This window comes from Megalopta genalis, unplaced genomic scaffold, assembly GCF_051020955.1.
Source record: "Megalopta genalis isolate 19385.01 unplaced genomic scaffold, iyMegGena1_principal scaffold0047, whole genome shotgun sequence".
NCBI classification, from domain to species: domain Eukaryota; kingdom Metazoa; phylum Arthropoda; class Insecta; order Hymenoptera; family Halictidae; genus Megalopta; species Megalopta genalis.
The window spans coordinates 90,001-103,721 of NW_027476116.1; positions in this window are offsets into that span (position 1 = coordinate 90,001).

The following is a 13,721-nucleotide window of genomic DNA, read 5'->3' on the forward strand; positions in this document are numbered from 1 at the left end:
GAAAAGTCCGTAACGTAAACGGCACGAAACAGTCAGGACCGAAGCCCCGAAGGAGCTCTGAGACAGCTTCTCGACCGAGATCGTAGAATTGGCCCAAAACCCGCTCTGCTCCGTCCGCCTCGCACGGACCGTGTATCTCTTATAGATACCGAACGGCCGGCAAGGACGCCGGCGCCGCCGGCCGAATAGCACGCGCGCTTATGAGTGTAAACCGCCGCGGCAACAGACCGCCCGGCCGTGCTGTTGTAACATAGCGCGTGAACGAACGAAAAAAAAATTTATAGTAAACATTAAAATAAATTACATTACCGTAAACTAGACAAAAAATTACACATTTTTTCCCAATATGAAAATTTTCACAAACTTTTCAAAGTCCCATCGCATCGAGTAAACTTTTTTAATAACGCTTCCGCACGATTCTAAATGCTTAATCCATATGTGAAATCGTTCACTGATCACGAATATCGTATTTAAAAAAATTACAAAAATTTATTTTTCAAAATAATCAAAAAAAACCGAAAAATCACAAGAGTAAAGTACCATTATTTTAAACAATATGTCGTTCTAAATGCTTAATCCCTATGTAAAAAAGTTATCTAAGCAAGAATATGTAATTGAAAAAAATTAGAAAAATTTATTTTAGCCGTAAATCGAAAATAATGGGGACACCGGAGCTGTTCGAAGCGCCGAGACGCGCCGCGTACGCCCGAATATTTTCAAAGTCCCAACGTACCGATCAAGAGTAAAGTACCATTTTCCTACATTAGATTTCGTTCTAAATGCTTAATCCCTATGTAAAAACGTTAGTTAAGCAAGAATATCGTATTTTTAAAAAAATCTAATGATAGGATTTTCCAGAAAATTGAAAAAACCGAAAAATGTCAAGAGTAAAGTGCCATTTTCTGACATTAGATTTCGTTCTAAATGCTTAATCCCTATGTAGAAACGTTAGTTAAGCAAGAATATCGTATTTTTAAAAAAATCTAATGATAGGATTCTTCAGAAAATTGAAAAAACCGTAAAATGTCAAGAGTAAAGTGCCCTTACTTTAAACAATGTATCGTTCTAAATGCTTAATCCCTATGTAAAAAAGTTATTTAAGCAGGAATATGTTATTGAAAAAAATTAGAAAAATTTATTTTAGCCGTAAATCGAAAATAATGGATCGAGCGAATCGGTCGATTGCGCCGAGACGCGCTATGATGCAACAGACGAGCGATTGGAACGCCCGAATATTTTCAAAGTCCCAACGTACCGATCAAGAGTAAAGTACCATTTTCCTACATTAGATTTCGTTCTAAATGCTTAATCCCTATGTAAAAACGTTAGTTAAGCAAGAATATCGTATTTTTAAAAAAATCTAATGATAGGATTTTCCAGAAAAATGAAAAAACCGAAAAATGTCAAGAGTAAAGTGCCATTTTCTGACATTAGATTTCGTTCTAAATGCTTAATCCCTATGTAGAAACGTTAGTTAAGCAAGAATATCGTATTTTTAAAAAAATCTAATGATAGGATTTTTCAGAAAATTGAAAAAACCGTAAAATGTCAAGAGTAAAGTGCCCTTACTTTAAACAATGTATCGTTCTAAATGCTTAATCCCTATGTAAAAAAGTTATTTAAGCAGGAATATGTTATTGAAAAAAATTAGAAAAATTTATTTTAGCCGTAAATCGAAAATAATGGATCGAGCGAATCGCTCGATTGCGCCGAGACGCGCGATGATGCAACAGACGAGCGATTGGAACGCCCGAATATTTTCAAAGTCCCAACGTACCGATCAAGAGTAAAGTACCATTTTCCTACATTAGATTTCGTTCTAAATGCTTAATCCCTATGTAGAAACGTTAGTTAAGCAAGAATATCGTATTTTTAAAAAAATCTAATGATAGGATTTTCCAGAAAATTGAAAAAACCGAAAAATGTCAAGAGTAAAGTGCCATTTTCTGACATTAGATTTCGTTCTAAATGCTTAATCCCTATGTAGAAACGTTAGATAAGCAAGAATATCGTATTTTTAAAAAAATCTAATGATAGGATTTTTCAGAAAATTGAAAAAACCGTAAAATGTCAAGAGTAAAGTGCCCTTATTTTAAACAATCTATCGTTCTAAATGCTTAATCCCTATGTAAAAAAGTTATCTAAGCAAGAATATGTTATTGAATAAAATGAGAAAAATTTATTTTAGCCGTAAATCGAAAATAATGGGTCGAGCGAATCGCTCGATTGCGCCGAGACGCGCTATGATGCAACAGACGAGCGATTGGAACGCCCGAATATTTTCAAAGTCCCAACGTACCGATCAAGAGTAAAGTACCATTTTCCTACATTAGATTTCGTTCTAAATGCTTAATCCCTATGTAGAAACGTTAGTTAAGCAAGAATATCGTATTTTTAAAAAAATCTAATGATAGGATTTTCCAGAAAAATGAAAAAACCGAAAAATGTCAAGAGTAAAGTGCCATTTTCTGACATTAGATTTCGTTCTAAATGCTTAATCCCTATGTAGAAACGTTAGTTAAGCAAGAATATCGTATTTTTAAAAAAATCTAATGATAGGATTTTTCAGAAAATTGAAAAAACCGTAAAATGTCAAGAGTAAAGTGCCCTTACTTTAAACAATATATCGTTCTAAATGCTTAATCCCTATGTAAAAAAGTTATTTAAGCAGGAATATGTTATTGAAAAAAATTAGAAAAATTTATTTTAGCCGTAAATCGAAAATAATGGATCGAGCGAATCGGTCGATTGCGCCGAGACGCGCTATGATGCAACAGACGAGCGATTGGAACGCCCGAATATTTTCAAAGTCCCAACGTACCGATCAAGAGTAAAGTACCATTTTCCTACATTAGATTTCGTTCTAAATGCTTAATCCCTATGTAAAAACGTTAGTTAAGCAAGAATATCGTATTTTTAAAAAAATCTAATGATAGGATTTTCCAGAAAATTGAAAAAACCGAAAAATGTCAAGAGTAAAGTGCCATTTTCCTACATTAGATTTCGTTCTAAATGCTTAATCCCTATGTAGAAACGTTAGTTAAGCAAGAATATCGTATTTTTAAAAAAATCTAATGATAGGATTTTTCAGAAAATTGAAAAAACCGTAAAATGTCAAGAGTAAAGTGCCCTTATTTTAAACAATGTATCGTTCTAAATGCTTAATCCCTATGTAAAAAAGTTATTTTAGCAGGAATATGTTATTGAAAAAAATTAGAAAAATTTATTTTAGCCGTAAATCGAAAATAATGGGGACACCGGAGCTGTTCGAAGCGCCGAGCGCGCCGCGTACGCCCGAATATTTTCAAAGTCCCAACGTACCGATCAAGAGTAAAGTACCATTTTCCTACATTAGATTTCGTTCTAAATGCTTAATCCCTATGTAAAAACGTTAGTTAAGCAAGAATATCGTATTTTTAAAAAAATCTAATGATAGGATTTCCCAGAAAATTGAAAAAACCGAAAAATGTCAAGAGTAAAGTGCCATTTTCTGACATCAGATTTCGTTCTAAATGCTTAATCCCTATGTAGAAACGTTAGTTAAGCAAGAATATCGTATTTTTAAAAAAATCTAATGATAGGATTTTTCAGAAAATTGAAAAAACCGTAAAATGTCAAGAGTAAAGTGCCCTTATTTTAAACAATGTATCGTTCTAAATGCTTAATCCCTATGTAAAAAAGTTATTTTAGCAGGAATATGTTATTGAAAAAAATTAGAAAAATTTATTTTAGCCGTAAATCGAAAATAATGGGGACACCGGAGCTGTTCGAAGCGCCGAGCGCGCCGCGTACGCCCGAATATTTTCAAAGTCCCAACGTACCGATCAAGAGTAAAGTACCATTTTCCTACATTAGATTTCGTTCTAAATACTTAATCCCTATGTAAAAACGTTAGTTAAGCAAGAATATCGTATTTTTAAAAAAATCTAATGATAGGATTTTCCAGAAAATTGAAAAAACCGAAAAATGTCAAGAGTAAAGTGCCATTTTCTGACATTAGATTTCGTTCTAAATGCTTAATCCCTATGTAGAAACGTTAGTTAAGCAAGAATATCGTATTTTTAAAAAAATCTAATGATACGATTTTTCAGAAAATTGAAAAAACCGTAAAATGTCAAGAGTAAAGTGCCCTTATTTTAAACAATGTATCGTTCTAAATGCTTAATCCCTATGTAAAAAAGTTATTTTAGCAGGAATATGTTATTGAATAAAATGAGAAAAATTTATTTTAGCCGTAAATCGAAAATAATGGATCGAGCGAATCGGTCGATTGCGCCGAGACGCGCCATGATGCAACAGACGAGCGATTGGAACGCCCGAATATTTTCAAAGTCCCAACGTACCGATCAAGAGTAAAGTACCATTTTCCTACATTAGATTTCGTTCTAAATGCTTAATCCCTATGTAAAAACGTTAGTTAAGCAAGAATATCGTATTTTTAAAAAAATCTAATGATAGGATTTCCCAGAAAATTGAAAAAACCGAAAAATGTCAAGAGTAAAGTGCCATTTTCTGACATTAGATTTCGTTCTAAATGCTTAATCCCTATGTAGAAACGTTAGTTAAGCAAGAATATCGTATTTTTAAAAAAATCTAATGATAGGATTTTTCAGAAAATTGAAAAAACCGTAAAATCACAAGAGTAAAGTACCATTATTTTAAACAATATGTCGTTCTAAATGCTTAATCCCTATGTAAAAAAGTTATCTAAGCAAGAATATGTAATTGAAAAAAATTAGAAAAATTTATTTTAGCCGTAAATCGAAAATAATGGGGACACCGGAGCTGTTCGAAGCGCCGAGACGCGCCGCGTACGGCCGAATATTTTCTAAGTCCCAACGTACCGATCAAGAGTAAAGTACCATTTTCCTACATTAGATTTCGTTCTAAATGCTTAATCCCTATGTAAAAACGTTAGTTAAGCAAGAATATCGTATTTTTAAAAAAATCTAATGATAGGATTTCCCAGAAAATTGAAAAAACCGTAAAATGTCAAGAGTAAAGTGCCATTTTCTGACATTAGATTTCGTTCTAAATGCTTAATCCCTATGTAGAAACGTTAGTTAAGCAAGAATATCGTATTTTTAAAAAAATCTAATGATAGGATTTTTCAGAAAATTGAAAAAACCGTAAAATGTCAAGAGTAAAGTGCCCTTATTTTAAACAATGTATCGTTCTAAATGCTTAATCCCTATGTAAAAAAGTTATTTTAGCAGGAATATGTTATTGAAAAAAATTAGAAAAATTTATTTTAGCCGTAAATCGAAAATAATGGGGACACCGGAGCTGTTCGAAGCGCCGAGCGCGCCGCGTACGCCCGAATATTTTCAAAGTCCCAACGTACCGATCAAGAGTAAAGTACCATTTTCCTACATTAGATTTCGTTCTAAATGCTTAATCCCTATGTAAAAACGTTAGTTAAGCAAGAATATCGTATTTTTAAAAAAATCTAATGATAGGATTTCCCAGAAAATTGAAAAAACCGAAAAATGTCAAGAGTAAAGTGCCATTTTCTGACATCAGATTTCGTTCTAAATGCTTAATCCCTATGTAGAAACGTTAGTTAAGCAAGAATATCGTATTTTTAAAAAAATCTAATGATAGGATTTTTCAGAAAATTGAAAAAACCGTAAAATGTCAAGAGTAAAGTGCCCTTATTTTAAACAATGTATCGTTCTAAATGCTTAATCCCTATGTAAAAAAGTTATTTTAGCAGGAATATGTTATTGAAAAAAATTAGAAAAATTTATTTTAGCCGTAAATCGAAAATAATGGGGACACCGGAGCTGTTCGAAGCGCCGAGCGCGCCGCGTACGCCCGAATATTTTCAAAGTCCCAACGTACCGATCAAGAGTAAAGTACCATTTTCCTACATTAGATTTCGTTCTAAATACTTAATCCCTATGTAAAAACGTTAGTTAAGCAAGAATATCGTATTTTTAAAAAAATCTAATGATAGGATTTTCCAGAAAATTGAAAAAACCGAAAAATGTCAAGAGTAAAGTGCCATTTTCTGACATTAGATTTCGTTCTAAATGCTTAATCCCTATGTAGAAACGTTAGTTAAGCAAGAATATCGTATTTTTAAAAAAATCTAATGATAGGATTTTTCAGAAAATTGAAAAAACCGTAAAATGTCAAGAGTAAAGTGCCCTTATTTTAAACAATGTATCGTTCTAAATGCTTAATCCCTATGTAAAAAAGTTATTTTAGCAGGAATATGTTATTGAATAAAATGAGAAAAATTTATTTTAGCCGTAAATCGAAAATAATGGATCGAGCGAATCGGTCGATTGCGCCGAGACGCGCCATGATGCAACAGACGAGCGATTGGAACGCCCGAATATTTTCAAAGTCCCAACGTACCGATCAAGAGTAAAGTACCATTTTCCTACATTAGATTTCGTTCTAAATGCTTAATCCCTATGTAAAAACGTTAGTTAAGCAAGAATATCGTATTTTTAAAAAAATCTAATGATAGGATTTCCCAGAAAATTGAAAAAACCGAAAAATGTCAAGAGTAAAGTGCCATTTTCTGACATTAGATTTCGTTCTAAATGCTTAATCCCTATGTAGAAACGTTAGTTAAGCAAGAATATCGTATTTTTAAAAAAATCTAATGATAGGATTTTTCAGAAAATTGAAAAAACCGTAAAATGTCAAGAGTAAAGTGCCCTTATTTTAAACAATGTATCGTTCTAAATGCTTAATCCCTATGTAAAAAAGTTATTTTAGCAGGAATATGTTATTGAATAAAATGAGAAAAATTTATTTTAGCCGTAAATCGAAAATAATGGATCGAGCGAATCGGTCGATTGCGCCGAGACGCGCTATGATGCAACAGACGAGCGATTGGAACGCCCGAATATTTTCAAAGTCCCAACGTACCGATCAAGAGTAAAGTACCATTTTCCTACATTAGATTTCGTTCTAAATACTTAATCCCTATGTAAAAACGTTAGTTAAGCAAGAATATCGTATTTTTAAAAAAATCTAATGATAGGATTTTCCAGAAAATTGAAAAAACCGAAAAATGTCAAGAGTAAAGTGCCATTTTCTGACATTAGATTTCGTTCTAAATGCTTAATCCCTATGTAGAAACGTTAGTTAAGCAAGAATATCGTATTTTTAAAAAAATCTAATGATAGGATTTTTCAGAAAATTGAAAAAACCGTAAAATGTCAAGAGTAAAGTGCCCTTATTTTAAACAATGTATCGTTCTAAATGCTTAATCCCTATGTAAAAAAGTTATTTTAGCAGGAATATGTTATTGAAAAAAATTAGAAAAATTTATTTTAGCCGTAAATCGAAAATAATGGGGACACCGGAGCTGTTCGAAGCGCCGAGCGCGCCGCGTACGCCCGAATATTTTCAAAGTCCCAACGTACCGATCAAGAGTAAAGTACCATTTTCCTACATTAGATTTCGTTCTAAATACTTAATCCCTATGTAAAAACGTTAGTTAAGCAAGAATATCGTATTTTTAAAAAAATCTAATGATAGGATTTTCCAGAAAATTGAAAAAACCGAAAAATGTCAAGAGTAAAGTGCCATTTTCTGACATTAGATTTCGTTCTAAATGCTTAATCCCTATGTAGAAACGTTAGTTAAGCAAGAATATCGTATTCTTAAAAAAATCTAATGATAGGATTTTTCAGAAAATTGAAAAAACCGTAAAATGTCAAGAGTAAAGTGCCCTTATTTTAAACAATGTATCGTTCTAAATGCTTAATCCCTATGTAAAAAAGTTATTTAAGCAAGAATATGTTATTGAATAAAATGAGAAAAATTTATTTTAGCCGTAAATCGAAAATAATGGATCGAGCGAATCGGTCGATTGCGCCGAGACGCGCCATGATGCAACAGACGAGCGATTGGAACGCCCGAATATTTTCAAAGTCCCAACGTACCGATCAAGAGTAAAGTACCATTTTCCTACATTAGATTTCGTTCTAAATGCTTAATCCCTATGTAAAAACGTTAGTTAAGCAAGAATATCGTATTTTTAAAAAAATCTAATGATAGGATTTCCCAGAAAATTGAAAAAACCGAAAAATGTCAAGAGTAAAGTGCCATTTTCTGACATTAGATTTCGTTCTAAATGCTTAATCCCTATGTAGAAACGTTAGTTAAGCAAGAATATCGTATTTTTAAAAAAATCTAATGATAGGATTTTTCAGAAAATTGAAAAAACCGTAAAATCACAAGAGTAAAGTACCATTATTTTAAACAATATGTCGTTCTAAATGCTTAATCCCTATGTAAAAAAGTTATCTAAGCAAGAATATGTAATTGAAAAAAATTAGAAAAATTTATTTTAGCCGTAAATCGAAAATAATGGGGACACCGGAGCTGTTCGAAGCGCCGAGACGCGCCGCGTACGGCCGAATATTTTCTAAGTCCCAACGTACCGATCAAGAGTAAAGTACCATTTTCCTACATTAGATTTCGTTCTAAATGCTTAATCCCTATGTAAAAACGTTAGTTAAGCAAGAATATCGTATTTTTAAAAAAATCTAATGATAGGATTTCCCAGAAAATTGAAAAAACCGTAAAATGTCAAGAGTAAAGTGCCATTTTCTGACATTAGATTTCGTTCTAAATGCTTAATCCCTATGTAGAAACGTTAGTTAAGCAAGAATATCGTATTTTTAAAAAAATCTAATGATAGGATTTTTCAGAAAATTGAAAAAACCGTAAAATGTCAAGAGTAAAGTGCCCTTATTTTAAACAATGTATCGTTCTAAATGCTTAATCCCTATGTAAAAAAGTTATTTTAGCAGGAATATGTTATTGAAAAAAATTAGAAAAATTTATTTTAGCCGTAAATCGAAAATAATGGGGACACCGGAGCTGTTCGAAGCGCCGAGCGCGCCGCGTACGCCCGAATATTTTCAAAGTCCCAACGTACCGATCAAGAGTAAAGTACCATTTTCCTACATTAGATTTCGTTCTAAATGCTTAATCCCTATGTAAAAACGTTAGTTAAGCAAGAATATCGTATTTTTAAAAAAATCTAATGATAGGATTTCCCAGAAAATTGAAAAAACCGAAAAATGTCAAGAGTAAAGTGCCATTTTCTGACATCAGATTTCGTTCTAAATGCTTAATCCCTATGTAGAAACGTTAGTTAAGCAAGAATATCGTATTTTTAAAAAAATCTAATGATAGGATTTTTCAGAAAATTGAAAAAACCGTAAAATGTCAAGAGTAAAGTGCCCTTATTTTAAACAATGTATCGTTCTAAATGCTTAATCCCTATGTAAAAAAGTTATTTTAGCAGGAATATGTTATTGAAAAAAATTAGAAAAATTTATTTTAGCCGTAAATCGAAAATAATGGGGACACCGGAGCTGTTCGAAGCGCCGAGCGCGCCGCGTACGCCCGAATATTTTCAAAGTCCCAACGTACCGATCAAGAGTAAAGTACCATTTTCCTACATTAGATTTCGTTCTAAATACTTAATCCCTATGTAAAAACGTTAGTTAAGCAAGAATATCGTATTTTTAAAAAAATCTAATGATAGGATTTTCCAGAAAATTGAAAAAACCGAAAAATGTCAAGAGTAAAGTGCCATTTTCTGACATTAGATTTCGTTCTAAATGCTTAATCCCTATGTAGAAACGTTAGTTAAGCAAGAATATCGTATTTTTAAAAAAATCTAATGATAGGATTTTTCAGAAAATTGAAAAAACCGTAAAATGTCAAGAGTAAAGTGCCCTTATTTTAAACAATGTATCGTTCTAAATGCTTAATCCCTATGTAAAAAAGTTATTTTAGCAGGAATATGTTATTGAATAAAATGAGAAAAATTTATTTTAGCCGTAAATCGAAAATAATGGATCGAGCGAATCGGTCGATTGCGCCGAGACGCGCCATGATGCAACAGACGAGCGATTGGAACGCCCGAATATTTTCAAAGTCCCAACGTACCGATCAAGAGTAAAGTACCATTTTCCTACATTAGATTTCGTTCTAAATGCTTAATCCCTATGTAAAAACGTTAGTTAAGCAAGAATATCGTATTTTTAAAAAAATCTAATGATAGGATTTCCCAGAAAATTGAAAAAACCGAAAAATGTCAAGAGTAAAGTGCCATTTTCTGACATTAGATTTCGTTCTAAATGCTTAATCCCTATGTAGAAACGTTAGTTAAGCAAGAATATCGTATTTTTAAAAAAATCTAATGATAGGATTTTTCAGAAAATTGAAAAAACCGTAAAATGTCAAGAGTAAAGTGCCCTTATTTTAAACAATGTATCGTTCTAAATGCTTAATCCCTATGTAAAAAAGTTATTTTAGCAGGAATATGTTATTGAATAAAATGAGAAAAATTTATTTTAGCCGTAAATCGAAAATAATGGATCGAGCGAATCGGTCGATTGCGCCGAGACGCGCCATGATGCAACAGACGAGCGATTGGAACGCCCGAATATTTTCAAAGTCCCAACGTACCGATCAAGAGTAAAGTACCATTTTCCTACATTAGATTTCGTTCTAAATGCTTAATCCCTATGTAAAAACGTTAGTTAAGCAAGAATATCGTATTTTTAAAAAAATCTAATGATAGGATTTCCCAGAAAATTGAAAAAACCGTAAAATGTCAAGAGTAAAGTGCCATTTTCTGACATTAGATTTCGTTCTAAATGCTTAATCCCTATGTAGAAACGTTAGTTAAGCAAGAATATCGTATTTTTAAAAAAATCTAATGATAGGATTTTTCAGAAAATTGAAAAAACCGTAAAATGTCAAGAGTAAAGTGCCCTTATTTTAAACAATGTATCGTTCTAAATGCTTAATCCCTATGTAAAAAAGTTATTTTAGCAGGAATATGTTATTGAAAAAAATTAGAAAAATTTATTTTAGCCGTAAATCGAAAATAATGGGGACACCGGAGCTGTTCGAAGCGCCGAGCGCGCCGCGTACGCCCGAATATTTTCAAAGTCCCAACGTACCGATCAAGAGTAAAGTACCATTTTCCTACATTAGATTTCGTTCTAAATGCTTAATCCCTATGTAAAAACGTTAGTTAAGCAAGAATATCGTATTTTTAAAAAAATCTAATGATAGGATTTCCCAGAAAATTGAAAAAACCGAAAAATGTCAAGAGTAAAGTGCCATTTTCTGACATCAGATTTCGTTCTAAATGCTTAATCCCTATGTAGAAACGTTAGTTAAGCAAGAATATCGTATTTTTAAAAAAATCTAATGATAGGATTTTTCAGAAAATTGAAAAAACCGTAAAATGTCAAGAGTAAAGTGCCCTTATTTTAAACAATGTATCGTTCTAAATGCTTAATCCCTATGTAAAAAAGTTATTTTAGCAGGAATATGTTATTGAAAAAAATTAGAAAAATTTATTTTAGCCGTAAATCGAAAATAATGGGGACACCGGAGCTGTTCGAAGCGCCGAGCGCGCCGCGTACGCCCGAATATTTTCAAAGTCCCAACGTACCGATCAAGAGTAAAGTACCATTTTCCTACATTAGATTTCGTTCTAAATACTTAATCCCTATGTAAAAACGTTAGTTAAGCAAGAATATCGTATTTTTAAAAAAATCTAATGATAGGATTTTCCAGAAAATTGAAAAAACCGAAAAATGTCAAGAGTAAAGTGCCATTTTCTGACATCAGATTTCGTTCTAAATGCTTAATCCCTATGTAGAAACGTTAGTTAAGCAAGAATATCGTATTTTTAAAAAAATCTAATGATAGGATTTTTCAGAAAATTGAAAAAACCGTAAAATGTCAAGAGTAAAGTGCCCTTATTTTAAACAATGTATCGTTCTAAATGCTTAATCCCTATGTAAAAAAGTTATTTTAGCAGGAATATGTTATTGAATAAAATGAGAAAAATTTATTTTAGCCGTAAATCGAAAATAATGGATCGAGCGAATCGGTCGATTGCGCCGAGACGCGCCATGATGCAACAGACGAGCGATTGGAACGCCCGAATATTTTCAAAGTCCCAACGTACCGATCAAGAGTAAAGTACCATTTTCCTACATTAGATTTCGTTCTAAATGCTTAATCCCTATGTAAAAACGTTAGTTAAGCAAGAATATCGTATTTTTAAAAAAATCTAATGATAGGATTTCCCAGAAAATTGAAAAAACCGAAAAATGTCAAGAGTAAAGTGCCATTTTCTGACATTAGATTTCGTTCTAAATGCTTAATCCCTATGTAGAAACGTTAGTTAAGCAAGAATATCGTATTTTTAAAAAAATCTAATGATAGGATTTTTCAGAAAATTGAAAAAACCGTAAAATGTCAAGAGTAAAGTGCCCTTATTTTAAACAATGTATCGTTCTAAATGCTTAATCCCTATGTAAAAAAGTTATTTTAGCAGGAATATGTTATTGAATAAAATGAGAAAAATTTATTTTAGCCGTAAATCGAAAATAATGGATCGAGCGAATCGGTCGATTGCGCCGAGACGCGCCATGATGCAACAGACGAGCGATTGGAACGCCCGAATATTTTCAAAGTCCCAACGTACCGATCAAGAGTAAAGTACCATTTTCCTACATTAGATTTCGTTCTAAATGCTTAATCCCTATGTAAAAACGTTAGTTAAGCAAGAATATCGTATTTTTATAAAAATCTAATGATAGGATTTCCCAGAAAATTGAAAAAACCGTAAAATGTCAAGAGTAAAGTGCCATTTTCTGACATTAGATTTCGTTCTAAATGCTTAATCCCTATGTAGAAACGTTAGTTAAGCAAGAATATCGTATTTTTAAAAAAATCTAATGATAGGATTTTTCAGAAAATTGAAAAAACCGTAAAATGTCAAGAGTAAAGTGCCCTTATTTTAAACAATGTATCGTTCTAAATGCTTAATCCCTATGTAAAAAAGTTATTTTAGCAGGAATATGTTATTGAAAAAAATTAGAAAAATTTATTTTAGCCGTAAATCGAAAATAATGGGGACACCGGAGCTGTTCGAAGCGCCGAGCGCGCCGTGTACGCCCGAATATTTTCAAAGTCCCAACGTACCGATCAAGAGTAAAGTACCATTTTCCTACATTAGATTTCGTTCTAAATACTTAATCCCTATGTAAAAACGTTAGTTAAGCAAGAATATCGTATTTTTAAAAAAATCTAATGATAGGATTTCCCAGAAAATTGAAAAAACCGAAAAATGTCAAGAGTAAAGTGCCATTTTCTGACATTAGATTTCGTTCTAAATGCTTAATCCCTATGTAGAAACGTTAGTTAAGCAAGAATATCGTATTCTTAAAAAAATCTAATGATAGGATTTTTCAGAAAATTGAAAAAACCGTAAAATGTCAAGAGTAAAGTGCCCTTATTTTAAACAATGTATCGTTCTAAATGCTTAATCCCTATGTAAAAAAGTTATTTAAGCAGGAATATGTTATTGAATAAAATGAGAAAAATTTATTTTAGCCGTAAATCGAAAATAATGGATCGAGCGAATCGGTCGATTGCGCCGAGACGCGCTATGATGCAACAGACGAGCGATTGGAACGCCCGAATATTTTCAAAGTCCCAACGTACCGATCAAGAGTAAAGTACCATTTTCCTACATTAGATTTCGTTCTAAATGCTTAATCCCTATGTAAAAACGTTAGTTAAGCAAGAATATCGTATTTTTAAAAAAATCTAATGATAGGATTTCCCAGAAAATTGAAAAGACCGTAAAATGTCAAGACTAAAGTGCCATTTTCTGACATTAGATTTCGTTCTAAATGCTTAAT